The sequence below is a fragment of the Molossus molossus genome, unplaced genomic scaffold (genome assembly GCF_014108415.1).
Source record: "Molossus molossus isolate mMolMol1 unplaced genomic scaffold, mMolMol1.p scaffold_m16_p_8, whole genome shotgun sequence".
Taxonomy (NCBI): Eukaryota; Metazoa; Chordata; class Mammalia; order Chiroptera; family Molossidae; genus Molossus; species Molossus molossus.
Window position 1 is genome coordinate 36421614 of NW_023425402.1, and position 19512 is coordinate 36441125.

Below are 19512 nucleotides of genomic sequence, written 5' to 3' on the forward strand. Positions count from 1 at the left end.
CTGCTTAACTACAAATAGAAGAGTAAAAACAGAGCTATTCATGAGACCCAGATCTCTAAATCTCATCAGTTCTCTAGAAGCTTTACTGCAGGTGTCTAAACAGTACAAAAGTCCAAACAAATCAAATGTCTTTATCTGTCTAATAACTCTGAATTCATTGTCTTTTAATTTGTAAGGGCTACTTTTACAGAATTCTACCATGAGAGCCATCTTTTTAGACCACTCTTTAAAATTGTCTACTCAGAGACAAAAAAAGTAAAACTTTTTTTTTTTTTATAAAGAATAAACAACCAATGATTTGAAAAACTAGAATTGATGTTGCATAGGCTCAAATGATGTAACTGCAGATGAATTTTCCCAATCACTCATCTGCGTTTCTTGTGAATGTGTCCTGTTTGTTCCTGTGTAATTTTCAGTGATCTATTTTTCTTATGATATTAAATATTCACTGGCAAACTTTAAGAAAATTCACAATGATTATTCCTAGGGTCTGACTCTTAGATTAATCATTATTAATTACTTGAGACATTTTAAATTATATTCATTATTGCTGATATCTATTGAGTACTCTAGTATGTGCCAGACACTGCACAAAGCTTTACTTAGCTCGTCTCATTTAGTTCTCACAACGATACTATGGAGTAGACAACATTATCGCTCAAATTTTACAGTTGAGGAAACTCAGTGTATTAGTCAGCTCAAGCTTCCAGAACAAATACCATAGACTGGGTGGTGTGAATAAGATAACAGGACTTTATCTCTCACAGTTCTGGCACCTTGAAGTCCAAGATCAAGGTGCTGGCTGGTGGTTCCCCTTGCAAGGGCGCTCTTCCTGGCTTGTCCATGGCAGCCTGCTCACTGTGTCTTCACATGGCAGAGAGATCTCAACCTCTGGTTTCTGTCCCTCCTCTTGTGAGAACACGAACCCCTCAGTGAGAGCCCCACATTCATGACCTCATCTAAACCTAATTACCCCCCAAAGGCCCCACCTCCAAATACCATCATATTGGGGGTTAAAGCTTCAACATGAATATGGGAAAGGCACAATCATTTAGTCCCCAGCACAAGAGGCTTAAGGAGGTTAAATAATCAGCTTAACATTACAGAACTAAGTGGTTAAATATGGGGTATGCTCCAGAGACCGGCTAAAATGATAGTTTACATTGGTGTGATGGCCAAAAATCCTCAGTTTGACTTCTCCTTAGCACCCTCCCCACAGGCACCCCATCGAAGAACCACGCAGCGTGCCCCTCTCTCCTGCACTGCCTTGCCTATTGCCTCTTCTCCATACAGTAAGCAGGGATCCTTTCAGTTCTCAGCCTCATCGTACCAGTTTGTCACTCAAAACCCTGCAGTGACCTCCCATCTAACTCAGAAGAAAATTGGAAATTCCTGCAACGGTTCTGAAGGCCTTCTGACATCATCTGCCTGGGACCTTGTCTTCACTCTCTCCCACACTCTGCTCTGACTGCCCTAACCCGAGCTCTTCCCTGCCCAACCTTCGCACCCCATCCCTCAGTGGGCCCCGAATCCTCTTCCCCAGGCAGGCCGGTGCCCTTCTCCACATCCTGCAGGGCTCTCCCCACAGTCTGCCCTGAGCATCCTCTGTCTGTGCAGCCTGCTCCAGCCCTGCCAGCAACTATCCCTATCCTTTGGCCTCTTTTATTAGTTCTCTAAGCCCATAGTGCTACCTGATATTACCCTGTGTTCTTTTGTTGATGTGTTTTAGCACCTGCCTGTCTTAATTGAATGCAAGTTTCCTGTGTTTGTGTTTGCATCACCAGCATCTCAAACAGCACCCAGTATGTAGTAGATGCTCAATCCTTATATGTTGACTTTATGAATTAATGAATGAAGACTCAAAGTGGTCCAAGTTTGTGATTCCTATAAAGAACCCTGGTCCTCAGAGATGCTAAGGGCTATGTCTGAAGCTCCCCAGTATGTGAGTGGCATGGGTGAGTATGTGAGCACTGAGCTCAAGGTCTTAATTTAGTAGTCTTTCCATTACACTCTCCTACCCTTTCCTGTGGGAGCACAAAAGAAGCAGCAAACCATACTGTTGTGAAGGGGGAACACGGTAAAGAGAACTGAGAGTCAACTCTGCGTCAGGTATTGCATTGGGTAATCTTCCCCACAATCTGAAAAGGTCACGGTCATTATCCTCACTTTATGGATGAGGAGGAATGCATTCAGACCGACCCTCTGGTAGAGAATCACTCGACACGTTGCTGGCAGAGCCTTTGTCCAAACCCTGGCTGTTATCAGCGGTATGTCCTTCCCCAGGAGATGCTGACCCGGGACCTCAGACCACACTTATCTGGACCTTTATTAACTCCGGAGTGGAAGGAAGAGGATGGCTTCTTCACTTTATTATTATTTTTTAATCCTCACCCAAGGATATGTTTTTTATTTATTTTATTTATTTATTTTTTTCCATTTTTTGTACAGATAGAGTGGGAGGGAGAGAGAGGAAGAGATAGAGAGAGAGAAACATCGATGTGAAAGGGACACATCGAGTGGCTGCCACCTCACGACCAACCAGGGCCGGGGACAAACTGCAACCGAAGTACGTGCCCTTAGTGGGAACCGAACCCTGGTCTCTCCGGACCGCAGGCCGACGCTCTAACCGCTGAGCCAAACCGGCCAGGGCTGTTTTTTATTGATTTTAGAAAGAGAGGAAGTGGGGGAGAGAGAAAGAGAAATATCAACATCCGTGTGAGAGAGAAACATTGATTGGTCGCCTCCAGTACACACCCCAACTGAGGATCAAACCCACAGTCTTTTGGTGTTTGGGACAATACTCCAGCCCACTGAGCCACCCGACGAGGGCTGGCTTAGGAGAGGTTTCCAGAATTTATAAAGCACCTTGCCTCGTGCCCTGCACTTCTGTTTACTACGAGGGTATCCAAAGCTAAAACAAAACCTGGAAACCTCCGGATTGGGAAGGCATCTTTTAAAAACCATAATGCATGCATCCCAAAGCCAAGATTATTTATACATGAAGCCTGCAATCTGATCACTTGGTGAAGCTGGAATGATGTGCTTAAAGTAGCCCTTAAGATGTTTTATTTACACAGATCCTATAGGAAGGCGAGCAGCAGAAGGCGCACAGAGACAAATTAGGGACGCTCCTCGCCAGGCTGTGTAAATTATTTTTAGGCAGGAGACATACTGTACACACCAGGTCTCAGATGTGAGTAATTAATATGAAGCGTTAACTCTCTTGGCCTGTAGTCACACGGAGACTTCCCTCTCTCTTTTTCCTGGTCCCATTCCCTACCATCTCATGCATGGTCTCTCCAGCAGAGTGCCCGCTCACCGTGAAGATCTTGTTATGTTGGCAAGGATGCCATCCTTACGAAACTGATGGTGGCTGAGCAGCCATGCCCAGAGCTCACCAGGAGGCCCCTGTCGATTCCCCAGTACCACCACCTGAGACCTTGCCTTTCTTAGGCGATGGGCCGAAGACATTTGTTTAGATAACCCGGTGCCTGTGTAGGGAGTTTTCTTTAGTCGACTATTTACTGAGAACCTCCATTCTTTAGAGGCTTTCTCCTAGACTTAGGAGAATAAAAACAAAACCAAAAACGATGTAAAACAGAACAAACAAAAAACCCAAGCTGTTATAAGGCATTATGCAAAGAAGCATTTCCTTTGCAGCTGAACTGGGTCCCCATTCCTTCCTTCTATATAGTGTCTATATTCATCTCATTGTACAAGGAGAACTCATATTAAAATAAAGACTTTGAGGCTCTGCAAAATCTTGTATTGTCTAACAAAGTGTAATACACACCACACACACACACACACACACACACACACACACACACCCCATCCTAAAACACTGGGTGTGTTAGAGGAAATTAATTTGATCCCAACACCACAGCTGAGGTTTCTATGAATACCTAAAGAAGATGGAATCCATTACAAAAGCAAACAGAAAAATTTTACTTTAAAAAACGTTAATAATTAAAGCTATTTTTGTTCCCTCACAGAACCTGCCTTCTAGTAACCGTTTAATACCATCTCTGGTTTCATTTGCAGGGACACAAGCGTTGTGACCCTGGGGCAAGAAGCAGTAAACAGAGGCGAGCGAACACTGTTAACATGTAATTTCCTCACATGAGAGTGCTGTGTTTTCACATTTCTTGTACATTATTGATAGAACATATAAAATAAATGAAATTTCTGGTTATTTTAAAGCAATTTAATGTATCAATTCAGGTTTACTTCGATGCATTAGTAATGGCCAGGTTTCCGCAGCTGGGTAGGTGCTTAGGTGGGTACTTGATCCATGATGCCAACAGAGCACGAGATGAATTTGGGTATTTTTAACGGAGATAAAATATCACTGTACCTCTGCATCTCCTTCTGATTACGTCGTAATTCCTTCAGAGACTTTTTTTTTTTTTTTTTGGTGTCACTTAGCCTGAGATAGCTGGACACTCATTTGGTGTGATTTTGCAATGATCATCATGGATGGTGAGAAAAGATATACAGCGTGAAATAGAAAACGTAACCTGAAAAGCAGTTTTAAGAAATAAAAACTATGCTGTGGTCATGAAAATAAAAACATGCCTCCCTGCACATGCTCTGGGAAGGCTCAAAGCAGGAAAAAGAGAGAAGCGTCCGAGCACTTCTCACCCCCTCTCCATCGAGCTCCGGTCCAAGCGCCCATCACCGCCAACATGGATTCCCACCGGCCTCCAGCGGGTGCATCTGCTTCCATCCGGTCTCCTATTACACTGTGCAGATGTGAGTCCAGTCATGTGATCCCTCCATTCAGACTTTTCCAGTGGCATCCCATTCCCCCAGAGTGAAAGCCGAACACCACGGCTAAGAGACTTCCAGAACCTGCCCCCATCCCTCCAGCGCTCTTGCTCAGTCCTTACCAGCCACACCAGCTGGCTGGCTTTTCCCGACTCACCAGACAGGCCCCAGCCTCGGGCCCTCACCCTTGCTGTTCCTTCTTTCAAGTCTGCTCTCATGCTTGCTCACCTCCTTCGGGTCTTTACTGACATTTCACCATCTCAGTCAAGCTTTCCCCGACTTTCCCACTTAGACTCTAAAAAGCAGGGCCATCCGTCGTGAACAATAACATTACTTAGCATTCAAAATCCTCAGATGATGGTAAAATATGAATACCATTCTGCAGAGCTACAGTTTTTTCTCAATTATGCCACCAGATTTAACCCTCAAGGGAGAAAAGGGCAAGACAACTTGAAGAGCAAGGGGAGGAGCAGATTCCTCTTTAGGACTGAGTGTCGTTCCTGGGCCTCCCATTGCATAGCTGCCAGTTCAGTTGAACTCTGAATACGGATTGCCTCTTCTCTGGGGCTTGGTGCAGGGGCTCCTGAGTTGGGTAAGAGAGGATGCAACCCAGGTATAAGTTTAAGATGATCTATGATTAATCAAATACTCAAAAGAGATACCCACCCCACCCCCCAAAAAAGCAGAGTATAAAATAGTGTTACTCAGAAGAGAAGTATAACAAAGTATTCTCTTTTTGGCCGATCAGTACAAAACCAATCAGATTGTTGATCTATAACTAAATCATTCTTACTTTGATAATTGCAGTGACAAAAATGGCTAGATTTTCTGTCTAGGGTTCTGGTATATTCTACTGAATTAAATGCCATTAAAATATTGAGTGTCTTGCCCTGGCTGGTTTGGTTTAGTGGTTAGAGCATCGACCCACTGACCAGAGAGACCCGGGTTTGATTCCCACTACAGGTGCGTACATCGGTTGCGGTTTGTCCCTGGCCCCGATTGGGGTTGTGTGGGTGGCAACTACTCAGTGTGTCTCTCTCACATTGAAGTTTCTCTCTCTTCCTCCAGCTCTATCTGAAGATAAATGCAAATATATATATATATATATATATATATATATATATATATATATATATATATATCTCGAGTGTGGGTGTCTTGATGTTCAAAGTTATTCATAGCTAATGCAATATTATGAAATGTAAAATGGACTACTTCTAGCTTTGTGTACACTGTGGTTAGTGAAGACTGATTACAACACATTTGTAGTATGTGAATCTAACATAAAATGCTAAGTTTTAAAAATAGACTTGATTCTTCCTAGGCAGTGACTGGTGGAGGTGTCCTGGAGCCGATTACCTCGGTAGAGGTTCCAGATCACACAGGACAGATATCAACTACACATACATTTGTATAAGTTAAAAATTCTTCCGATACCCTCTGGAATTTTAGCTTCTGCATTTGCAGAACCACTTGAATTATTTGCTTTATGATCTCCCTTTCATGGGTATAAAAGAACTGAGTTATTTATGACACCTGTTATATTATTTAGATGATAGTGATGTGTTAAATGCATATTAACGATGTATTTTAATTAAAGGATGAAAACAGATGTCACCATTAGCAAATATAATGGGAAGGAAATTATATGTTGTCACTCGTTTTGAAATGCACTCCAGAATGGCTTAGGAAATACTGTACCTAGTGATGGCTGACTAACTCAGTACACCAAGCAAGTAAAATCCAGGAAGCAGATATTTCTTTACTTTCTTAAAAATGAAAAAGTGGATGTCTTTATGGAATAAATTTATTATTTCTCAGATATTTAATTTAGGCTTTAAAAGTAGGCTATTTACTGGTGCAGCTTTAAAAAATCTGACATGAACCTAGACACTTTATTCATACTTCTAGATCCTACTTGCATATCATAACCTATTACATCATGTTAGATCTCACAGAACAAAACAGACTCTTATCTCAGTTTGTCCAATGTTTTCTCTCTACAGTATAAAAATAGCTAACATTTTACAGAGTACTTGTTAACTGTCCCTTTCCAGTGACTGCATCCTGGACTCTTCACAAAGGAAGTTATACTACTGGACTCACCTTTCTACACTGACTTTCATTTATAAGGTGACCTTTGGCGCCTTATTAGGCGTGTACTGATAGATGATCTAAGTCACTCATCGGGGTACCGATATGCCAGGGAATCCTGCCAGCCATAGCTCCGTCCTAAAGTTATCAGCTAAGTGTACTCAGAAACTTAAAAGCAAAGTACTTTCTTCCTTCATGTATTATCTATGTCTTTGTTTAATAATAATAGCTCTCATTTATTGAGCACTTACCATGTGGTAGACACTATGCTCAGCACTTTACATTGATTATCTCAATTAACCCTCCCAACAGTCCTCTGAAGCTGCTGGTTATCACCCGTTTGTAAATGAGAAATAGAGTTTAAGTCATTTCTTTATGGTCATGAAGCTAAGAAATGTAACCAGATTTGATTCTGAGTGGGACAACCTAAGACTCATGCCTAATTTATTTTATTCAATCCCTTCCAAAAAGCACCTAGTTTTAGAGTGAGGTTAGTTTATTTTTTTCTTTCTCTATAGTAATAAAACATAGCAAGTCTGGTGAAAACAGGAATACAGCAAAGACAAGATTTAGAGGGTGTTGGGCACTCCAGAAGATGCAGGCATGAACTGATTACTGAACACTGGCTTGATATATGTAGACACCACCTTCTTTGAAATTGTCAGCACACGGAGTTCGCCCTTTATGTATTAGGTAGATTAGCATGATCAAATGCCACGCTTTGGAAAAATTTGCATGGAATCAAATTAGATCTGTTTAATATTAATGAATTATATATTTATCATATGGATGGCAGGCACTAACATTACCTGTTAGATTATTTTCTTAAAAATTGACTTGACTCCTTTTTACAGTGTTATTTCTAGTTACTATACTACTTGTGGTTTCTCTTCCTTTCATTTGATTTTGATCTCTTGAGATAGCCTGTTTGTCAAAGTGTTAAAATGACCCCTCTTGTGCCAGATTTTTGGGTTTTGACCTCTGGTGTGTGTCAGATATTAGAAAGCAGTGGCATTGTTCCATAATTTGGAAACAGTATTTCCTGGCCCGGTCACACACAGCTTCTGTACAAGCAGTGCCTCCGGACATTCAGATACACCGGGAAGGTGTTTCTTAGGAGATGGAGAGAAGCATCATTTTAAATATAGGCTAGTGGGCCTCCTTGTCCTCAGAGGTCTCCATTTAATGCTTATTCAGGAGTGGCCTCCTATGGTAAATTGAAAACGGAATTAAAAATAAATGCTTGACTGAAGTAATAGGATATAAAACACTAATAACTAATCACCAGTTACGCTCCTAGTTTTCCTAAGTGTCATCTGTGGGTGCTTTCAGAACTCGGTGGGATGCTGATTGGATGAACTACATCTTAACAGTGATAAATGGAGGACAAAAAAAGGAAAGGAAAATATGCAACAACCCCCCTAACATATAATTTTTTAAAGGGCATTTAGAATGAGGGTCCTCCACAAAAGAGCAGAAATTACAGCACTTTATAATTTTCCCTTTTGTTCTTTTTCAGCCACCTCTGAAAACACATTTTTTTTCCTCCTAATAAGTTACACCCCCTGCTGATTGTACTAATTTTCTTTAACACATTGAAGAAAAATAGTTTAAATAACTATGAAGAAATGAAATGTAAAAACAAAAGTCTTTAGTGCCATCTGCTGGCCATTTGCAGTAAGTTAAAAAGTATACTTTTAAGCTAAAGTCTAAATAGTTTTATACATAAACTGAAAAATATTTTTTTTTACTATAGTGACTTTTTAAAATTACTCAATAACATCTGTGGTAAATGTCTGTACTGCTGAAAATTTTAGAATATGTATATATTCTGTACTAAATATATATTATAACCTTTTCTTGAGGTTAAAATTTTTTATAGAATTTATTTTTTAGTGCAGTTTTAGGTTCACAGCAAAATTGTGAGGGTGATGCAGCAATGTACTATATATTCCCTGCTCCCACACATGCATAGCCTTCTCCATTATCAGCATCCCACAAGAGTGGTACATTTGCTACAATGAATTAACCTACATGGACACCTCATATCACCCAAAGCCCATCGTTTATTTTAGGATTCATTCCTGGTGGTGTGCATTCTATGAATCTGGACAAGTGTATAATGACATCCATCCACCATTACAGTATTATACAGACTGGCCTAACTATCCTAAAACTCCCCTGTGCTCCATCTATTCATCCCTCCCTCCTAACCCTTATGATTATTTTTAGGTTCTATTTTTAGAACCTAAAAATACTAATATGTACATATCTGTGATTCATAAGTTTTAAGTTCTAAGCAATGATGGATATCAGGTTAAAATATATAACATTAAAAATATTTACAGCCTATTTTTATACAGGCAGTGCCAAACTTTTTTCATTTATGATTAAAATTTAGTTACATGATGAAGGTTATTTTTATCAGGGAAATAAAAGATGTATGGGGAAAAAAATGCCTTCATTTTCAAAGTTAACCTTGCTGTGGGGATCCCTCCCCAGAGTGAGGGAATATATGAATGGGAAATCCTAGATTTAGGTATTGTTCACCTTGAGTGCAGTGGAATTAAGGAATTAAGAAATTTGACATAAGTCAGAAGATTGCAACTAAAGTGGAAAACAGGGTCTCACAACGTCTATTCCAGAATCCTAAGGAGTATTATTAAGAAATCAGAAATCTAAAGTCTAAATTGTATAGACTCCCTTGCAGCTAGAATCCCTGGTGTGATTTAGGGTCCAACAGTCAGAAGTACTTCCATGAGTTAAGTGGAGGGCCACAGAGAACAATGGGAATCTGTTTTGCTGATCTCTCCAGCAGGCTCAGTGTGGCTCTGGTTGTGGCTTCTAGATCAGAGCACCTCAGCTGAGGTGGTGGGATTCTAGCACCAGCCTAACTGACTCTGCAGCTTCCTTATTGAGGAAATTTGAAGAGCTGCTTTTGTGCTTTTGTTTGGATGTTGTTCCTAGAGACAGAGCCGAGACTCTACTCCTATCTTCCTTCCAACAGTTTTGTAGCACCAATTCCACTACTTAATCTTTTTGCTTAAAAGACTGTGATGTTTATTATTTTCAACTTAGCTCTGAATACAGGGGCTATTTCCAATTATCATTAAAGAAAAATGAGTCATCACTGAAATGTAATAAAATTTTACTGCTCCTCTCTGTTACAGAGTAGAATTGAAGAGAAAGATTCATTAAAAAGGGGACAATTGCACCATGCCAGTGTGGGTCAGCGGATTGAGCATTGCCCTGTGGACTGAGAGGTCCCAGTTCGATTCCTGGTGTGGGCTCGATTCCCAGTAGGGGGCATGCAGGAGGCAGCTGGTTGATGTTTCTATTTCTCTCTTCCCCTTTGTCTAAAAAACTAATAAAAACCTATTTTAAAAAATGGAGGAACTGTTGTGTTTAGGGCCCAAGAAACCATTATTTTAAGTGCATGTATATCTTCACTTCACAGTCATTTATGTATGATTCTTGAGCTGTCATTCAGTAGAACATGTAAACTGGATGCTTATTTGCTGATATTCACAGACTTTAAAAGATTTTGATTTCATCTACATTTCTGAGATGTTTGGGGGTATTCCCAATTATTTTATTTTTGCATGCTTTCTTATTTTTTTGCTTAAGGTATTCTATTACCACTAACATGTGCCATATTTTTATTATTTCAGAGTTAGTCCAAGTTCCAAATTATCTAGCAACATGGTTTTGACCAACTAAGTGAAAGAAATCTGCCTGATCACTTAACCCAGAACTATTACTCTCTACTGGCCAACATATTTCCATTCTTAGTCACTTGGTATACATTACCATAAACTACTAACTTATGTTTACATATAACTACTTCCAAAGTAGACTGTCCATTCCTTGGAGTCAAGAACAGTGCTTTAGAGTTGAAGTTCCTGTGAATTTTTTGACAATACAGTGTGAGGTCAAAATTTTTGAAAGTAAGCCTCCAATCTATCAGGCTAGCAAAACGCTTAATTTCAGTTCTTACTGGGCTCTCTCCTGGACATGCTGCAGGTCTTTTGAGACTCTCACCCGACAGTCTCCGAAGGACTCTCTGGTTTTCCTCTCCGTGCGGGTTTCCTGTTGTGTGTGTTCTGTGTCCAGGTTGGGAAGGGAAGCATAGACCATGCTTATTGTTTTGAGTACCCAGGTCTTCCCGTCATTTCATTCACATCCCAAAGCCAGTCTCCCTATTAGGGTGTTACGTGCAAACTGCTCTGCTCTCTGCCCCTCTTCATGTTGGGGAAAGCTCTCTCTTTCCCTCAGAACCTGAAGCTTAAGCTTTGGAAACTTCAAAGCACTAGCTCGCACTCTCTCCTCCTCCGGAAAAATCTAGCCTAGATTTCGCAAAGCAAAGCCAGGGAGAAAGGTGGGACTGTCTTCTAGCTTCTGACCACTTTGGGAACGGAGGAAGGAAAAGCACAAAATGGAATAAGTGAGGTGCTGTGCCAATTATAAAGATTTCTCTGCATTCTGCGGTTACCAGTACTTAGCATCGTTCTGTGTATCTAACTTATAGTAAGTGATCAACAAGTACTTACTAATTGGTAAGCATGTTATTAATAATTTCCTGATTAAATTATTTATTTTGCATTATAGGTTGGTATTTAGTTTCTTAGACGTTTAAAGAATGATATATAACTTTTCAGGCATTCATCTTTATTTTCTTCAAATATGTGCCGCTGATCACCCAATTTGTTTACATTTGGAATCTTGGAGTTTCTTGAATTGAGTGCACAGGTATTAAAACAATGCAATGCTTATTACACAGTGAAACAATGAAAAACACCCAGGGAGAAAACCAAAATTTCTATATCAATGATTTTCTTTTGAAAGCACTTCATATTTTATAACACTCAGCATTTTCTATGTAGATTATTTATTTATTTTTATCTTTATTGTTGAAATATTACAGATATTGTCCCTTTTTCCCCTCAGTGATTCCCTCCTCCCCAACCCACCCCACTCCTGTCTTCCCCACACTATTGTCTATGTCCATCGGTTATGCATATGTGCATATAAGTTCTGTGGTTTATCTCTCTGCCCCATCCCCTTTCACTCTGAGGTTTTGAATCTGAGATTTGTGATCATGTATTTTGTCAACCTAGCTAATCAATAATAATATATTGTTAATTCTAAAGTTGAAATGTATGAATAAATTTCACAAAAAGATTTTACATCTGCAGTCCTGCATTTACTGTAATACCATATAATAAAATATGTATTTCCATTTATTATTCATAATAGAACACTGTCACATATTTGATATGGATTAGAGCATTAAAACATCAGATACAAAAAATAAAAATGCTGTTTACGGATTCACTACCAGCATTCTAATTCCAAAGGCATATTTCATTGTGAGCACAACATCTTGAGAGTGAAGACATCAGAGGAAAGTAAGGGGAACACAGATGGAAAAAAGGGCATTGAGGTTGGGTTTTAAGAAGCAGTTCAGTTCAGCACTGCAGGAGGTTACAGAGCAGGTGGATTTTCAGGAAGGGTGAGCAACGAACATGGCTCCTTCTTCCCTCCTCACACCCCTTCCTACCTTGCATCGTTCTTCTTTCCTTCCATAAAGGAGCACACTGGGACATGAGTTGGACAGGTTGGCAGGGGCTTGGGTTGGACTTTTTCTTCCAGTGCAGAGGAAGGGAATCCTATCTGTAAGCAGAGGAAGAAGCCCATGAGGCAGATTTGAAGACGTAAGAGAGTTCTGGGTTGAGAAACAGAATAGTCTTTCTTCCCTCATTTTATTCCCTTCTGGGATGTCCAACCCAGTAGTATAAACACGGCCTATTGGCAAAAATCAGGAAGTAAATGTGACTACATGCGAGGCCGGGGTACACATGGCGCAGGCCACCGAGGGCTAGCGTCAGGGGGATTCGAGTCCTGGCAGAATCTGGAGTGACGCCACGTGAGTGATCTCGTGAATTGTGGGGCGAAGCTCTTGGCAAAGAGCTGCCGCAGGTGCACGCCTCTGGGAGAAGATCACTGTTCCTGGTGCCTGCCATATGTAGGAACTCCTCTGTGGGCTGGATTTCCCCCCCACTTTTCCTAAGACGAGAAGAGCACTGCCCTCCAAGGTGTTTGTTCCATGGAAGAAGTGAGACCCCATCAAGTCTGGAAGCCTCATCTTACAGACTGTCCCGCAGTGGCCTGTGGAGAAGAAACCATTGCTGCCTGCCCAGCTCTCGCAGCTCGGGAGGCCCCCAGCCTGAGCTGCACGCAGGAAACAACACTGGGTTCGCAGACCACGCAGAGAGTGTTGACTCTTTCCGGAGGACATAATGGCTTGATGCCCATTTGAGAAAAGAGAGTTTGAGAATAAATACGATTTAGGAGTTGAAAATTAATGGGAGTTATTTCAGGCATACCTCAGAGATATTATGGGTTTGGTTTCAGACCCTCCAATAAAGCAAATACAGCAATGAGGCAATGAGTCACAATAATTTTTTGCTTTCCTAGTGCATATAAAAAGTATGTTTACACCACACTGCAGTCTATTAAGTGTGCAATAGCATTATGTCTAAAAAACAATGTACATGCCTTATTTTAAAAATAATTTATTGCTAAGAAATGCTAACAACCATCTGAGCCTTCAGCAAGTCCACATTTTTGCTGGTGGCGGGTTTTCCCTCGATGTTGATGGCTGCTGATGACAGGGTGGTGGCTGCTGAAGCCTGGGGTGGCTGTGGCAATTTCTTGAAATAAGACAACAATGACATTTGTCACATTGATTGAGTCTCCCTTTCACAAATGTTTTCTATGTAGCATGCGATGCTGTTTGATAGCATTTAAAAAAAAAAACAAACATTTATTTTCTTTATTGATATTAGAGAGAGAGAGAGACAGAAACAATGATTAGAGAGAACATCAATTGGCCGCCTCCCGCATGCCCCCAACTGGGGGTGGGGCCCACAATCTGGGCATGTGTCCTGGCCAGGAATCGAACCGGCGACCTCTTGATGCATGGGTCGATGCTCAACCACTGAGCCACGCCAGCTGACCTGTTTGATAGCATTTTACACACAGAACTTCTTTCAAAACTAAAGTCAGTCTTCTCAAAACTTGTGACTTCTGTATCAAGTTTATGTAGTATTCTGTTTTTCTATTTATCTTTAGATAGAGTGGGAGGGAGGGAGGAAGAGAGAGAGAGAGAGAGAGAGAGAGAGAGAGAGAGAGAGAGAGAGAAACATCAATGTGAGAAAGACACATCGACTGGTTTTCTCCTGTTTTCTCCTGCACAACTTTGACCAGGGCGGGGGACCGAACTGCAACCAAGGTACGTGCCCTTTATCGGAATTGAACCCATGACTCATTAGTCCTCTGGCCAATGCTCTAACCACTCAGCCAAACCAGCCAGGGCAGTTTATGTAGTATTCTAAATCTGGTGTGATTATTTCAACAATATTCACAGCATCTTCACCAGGAGTAGATTCCATCCTAAGAAACCATTCTCTGAGCTCATCCATAAGCAGCAGCTCCTCCAGAGTCAATGACTACCCTAGTTGGGTCACTCACTCAGCTTCTGCACCAGCTCTTGCTGCTTCACATTGCACTTTTTTGTTACGGGAATGGCTTCTTTCCCTAAACCTCATGACCTGACCTCGGCTCTCTTCAACGTTCCTTCTCTTCTCTGTGGCTTCCTCACTTCGCTCAGCCTTCACAGGATTGAAGAGTGAGGGCCTTGCTCTGGATTAGGCTTTGGCTGAAGGGAATGTTGTGGCTGAATTGATCTGTCCAGACCACTACAACTTTCTCCATGTCAGCAATAAGGCGTTCTTATTATGTGCTCACTGGAGTAGCATCTTAATTTTCGTCAGGAACTTTTCCTTTGCATCCACAACTAGGCTAACTGGCACAATGCACCTAGCTTGCAGCCTGTTGGCTTGCAACATGCCTTCCTTACTAAGCTTATTATTTTCTGGCTTTTGATTTAAAGAGAAACGTGTACCTCTTCCTTCACTTGAACACTTAGAGGCGAATGTAGGGTTATTATTTTTTGTTGTTGCAGTTTTTATTAATTTATTTTTGTTACAGATGTTTGTTTCTCTTTTTTCCCCCCTAGACACCCTCCTCCTGATCCTGCCCTCCCCCCCCCCCCCCGCAGCATTGTTGTCTGTGTCCATTGGTTAGGAATACATGCATATAAGTTCTTCGGTTTATCTCATCCCTCCTCCCACCCTGCCCCCTCCTCTGAGGTTTGTCAGTGTGAACCATACTCCGCTCTATGTCTCTGGGTATATTTTGTTCATCAACTTATTTTGTTCATTATATTCCACAAATAACTGAAATCATGTGGTATTTGTCTTGGCCGAATTTCAATATTGTGTGTCTCAGGGAACAGGGAGGCCTGAGGAGAAGGGGAGAGATGGGGGGTTGGCCAGTAGGTGGAGCAGTCGGAACACACAACACTTAACAACTAAGTTCACTGTTGATATGGGGCACCCCGAAACAATTACAGCAGTAACTTCTAAGATCACAGATCACTGTAGCAAATATAAAACTGATGAAAAAGTTTGAAATACTGCAAAAATTGCCAAAATATGACACAGTGAGCCAACACTGTTGAGAAAAATGATGCTGATGGACTTGCTGGATACAAGATTGCCACAGACAGTCCATTTGTAAAAATTGTGATATCTGAGAAGCACAATGAAACGAGGTACGCCTGTGTTGAGCAGGAGGGAAGTTTCATGGCATGAGTTCATCTGCTCAGCTTTTGCTATTCCATGGTCAGCTTTTATTCATTAACCATGATCAAAAATTGGCATTATCTGGTAGATAACACTTTCCTGAGTCCAGAAAAAACTTGTATTTTCAAGTTAAATTCATATTTAATGTCATACTTTATGTGAACTCAGTGTAAGATCTGAAGAATATGAATTTAGAATGATATATTCAGATAGAAAGCAAAAGCAAGGCCCAAGAGAAAAAGTAGTTACCTCACCAAGGAAATGAGAATAATAATATTATCTACTTCATACAGTTATCATTTGTTCAAACATATGCAGAGATCTTAAAATTAATTAGATAGTATAAATGGTCAGTTCTATTACACATGTTAATGCTGTCACATACATGCATTTTTTTTTTAATTCTCAAAGCACTCGTTTGTTGTTCAGTGATATTTCATGAGATAGAACTGATGCTTTTCTTTTTAATGTGAAATGTCTCATACGTACAAAGAGTATTATATAACATATATGTAAAGTATAAAGAAAAGCATAAAGCAGATACCATGAATCTGCCACTTAAGAAATAAAGCATTTCCAGTACTTTTGAGACCTGGGGTTGGAAAAAGTGTGTATCAGCATGAAAACGATATGTATTCTCCCATATGTGAGTACAATAAATATGGTACTCATCAAGTCTAACAAGTTTAGTCTCCTGGAGAGTTATATACATATATAAATCTGTTGACTTTGTTGTTCAGTTCTCCTCTATCATTATTTGTGATGTGCCTAGTCTGTCAGTTACAGAGAGAGGTGAGTAAAATATTGTACAATGAAGGTGGATTTCTCTGTCCTAGTAGCTGTGTCAATTTTTTGACTGTATATGTTATATACAATCAAGTTTAGAATTGTCATGTCAACGTGGAATGAATACTTTTTTTAATAGTAGGTTTCCCTTTTTATCTTTAAAAGAGTTTTGCCTTAAAAATATTATATCAGCCCTGGCCAGTTTGGCTCAGCGGTTAGAGTGTCGACCCGTAGACCAATGAGTCGCCGGTTCGATTCTGACCAAGAGCACGTACCTCAGTTGTGGTTCATCCCCGGCCCTGGTTGGGGTCGTGCAGGAGGCAACCAGTTGATGTGTACCTTTCACGTCGATGTTTCTCTCTCTCTCTCTCTCTCATCCTCTTTCTCCTTCCCACTCTATCTGAACAAAAATGGAAAAAAAAATATTATACCTGTTATTGTTGTTAATCTTTCCCAACCATTTATTTCAAACATTCTGTGCCTGTACAGTTTGGTTATAACTCCTCTAACCCTCATATTCTTATGAAATTTTAAATCTCACGGTATGATCTCTGTCTTCCACGCTGCTGTGGTCCACTGCACTCACTGAGACCCTGATTCACTGGTTGTTTCCACCACCGCAAACCAGCGCGTCTAACTGTCCTGCTTTGTATACATTTGTTTGTTTCCATTTTTGTCTTCTTTGGATTGATTTTTTTTCTCATTCCATGTTTTTACTCTACTGTTTTAGCTACTATATGCTCTGTTTCAATTAGTTTTGGTGGCTAACTAAAATTTTAATTTTCAGTCACTTGTACGAAAGTTAAAACACGTTTTTGGTCACAGAGCCTCAGTCCATGTCGCTAGGGCTGCTGTTAGCTCCAGAGCTATGTCACCTCTACAAATTACTGCTCCCATTTGCTCTTTCTCTTCTGAGACACTCCACACTTCCCCTCCAACTCAAAAATGAGTTAAAAGTTATTCTTTTGAATATTTTTTTCCAGCATGTGTGATAGTAGAATTTTTCAGGATATTTAGTCCTCAGTATGAACTTGTTTGTAAATTTATTTATTTCTTAAAATGGACTAAAATATATATATATATATATATATATATATATATATATATATATACACACACACACACACACACACACAGAGAGATATATATATATACATATACATATAAATTATTTTTCCATTAAGCAAATATGTATTCGCTACTTAGTGTTAATGAGGTATATGTCTTCACTATCTTGTTAAACTGTGTATGTCTAATTCAATCTACTGTTTGGTAGAGGAGAGGTGTCAGTCACAGAAATAGTAATAATGTATGATAAACAAAACCGAAAATAACCAAATGAAACGCTAGGAGATGGCAGAACAGTCAGGTTGCCTCTCAGTGGTCAGTGCCCTGCGCGCATATACTGTATAAATGTTTCCTGAAGTAGATGGCCTTTTGGTTGGACTGTATAGGAATGTTAAAAGTCTTATGTTTGAATTTAACAAGATAAAGAAACTTTGAATTTCAAACTGTAATAGCTTAGTATAAAGCATAAACTTTCAGAAATCATCAAACCGATCCACTGCCTACCATCTGTTTTGGTAATAAAGTTTTATTGGAACAAAGTCACATTTATTATTAGGCATATTTCTATGCTACAACAGTAGAGTTGAGAACTTGCAACAGAGATTATGTGGCCTGCAAGTTATAAAATATTTACAATCTGGCCTCTTACCTAAAGTTTGCCAACACCCATACTAAATCATATTCTGCATGACAGAGTAAGTTTATAGGGAAATGTTTTCCTTAGTCTAGCTTTCTCCTCATTTATACTTATTTAAGTAGATTTGATTTGGTGGTTCCCACAATAAATACTAATTCATGGATTCCCTCTACACTTAGAGTTTATTTCTGTTTCTTTGATTTATTTCCTTACTCCTACTTCTTCATAATTATTTTCTCTAATACAAGTTTTAAGATTTTCAGTGCTATTTTGTATGGTTACTTTTGAAATAATAGATATCCACACTTTTTTTTTTTTTTTACCAACTTGATCCTAGATTAATGATGCTTAAACTATAAAAAATGTAATGTATTCAACAACTTCAAAAAATCGGTCAAATATTCTTGCATCTATTAACATATCACTATATCCTTCTATAAACTGAAGTTAGCCAGTCCTTAGATTGGAAAGGTTTCAGATGCTCAGCTACTTTACAAGCTAGTGCAAGTATATTTGCTTTAATTATGGGGATTAAATAGGGAAAACGTGCCTCTGGGCAAAGCAGGAAAGCCATTTCCAAATTTTAAAAGTAATCAGTATATTTCTGTTAAAAACTATTGATGTTAAAAGGGAAATATAATGAAAACCCAATACTTCAACTGCAGTGCTTGGACTTAACTGATCGGTCTGTTTCCAGGAAGTACAGTTCCCACAGCTATGTTGGATGTGGTGCATCATGCTAACTGCCTGAATTAACAATTGCATGTGGGTACTCTGGGTTCTAGGGAACACTCACATCCAGCAAACGTGCTCAGATACACAGATTAGCCACTTCCCAGGAGCTTCTCTTTTGATGTAATAGCCAATGACTATTGGCTAGGACTAGGACAACTCTCTGTTCTTATTTACAAAACTAAGGCATTCTTTTGCTGGGGAGTCACTGGATATCCCAATGTTCTATATAGGACAGCTAATGGTTTCTACTTGTAGCAATTTAAGATTGAGGGATTTGGATTGATGGGGAAGGGAGGAGACTTGAATCATGATCAATGTAAATATTCTTATGGAAAATCGTTTGCTTAAACAACTTTGGTTGTCCCACCACCAGTAGTTATCAGTAAAGAGTAGTAGCAGCCCTCATACATATAACCTGAGAAAGATTCAAGCAGAAATGGGGTGTGTAAAAATCTGAATATTTACAATGTGTGATTTAGAAATTTTATTATTATTATTATTTTTTTATCCTCACCTGAGGACATTTTTGCATTTATCTTCAGAGAGAGAGAGAGAGAGAGAGAGAGAGAGAGAGAGAGAGGAAGAGAGAGAAACATCTAAATGAGAGCAACACATTGAGTGGTTGCCACCCACATGACCCTAACCGGGGCTGGGGACAAACTGTAACCGAAGTACGGCCCTTAGCGGGAACCGAACCTTGGACTTTCTGGTCTA

The 19512-nt window shown here is 39.9% G+C and overlaps 1 protein-coding gene across 1 annotated transcript in view; it reads left to right on the forward strand.

Moving 5' to 3' along the window:
* RIMS1 (regulating synaptic membrane exocytosis 1) overlaps positions 1-19512 on the forward strand; it is a 428918-nt gene that overhangs the window by 193022 nt on the left and 216384 nt on the right. The window lies entirely within an intron of this gene.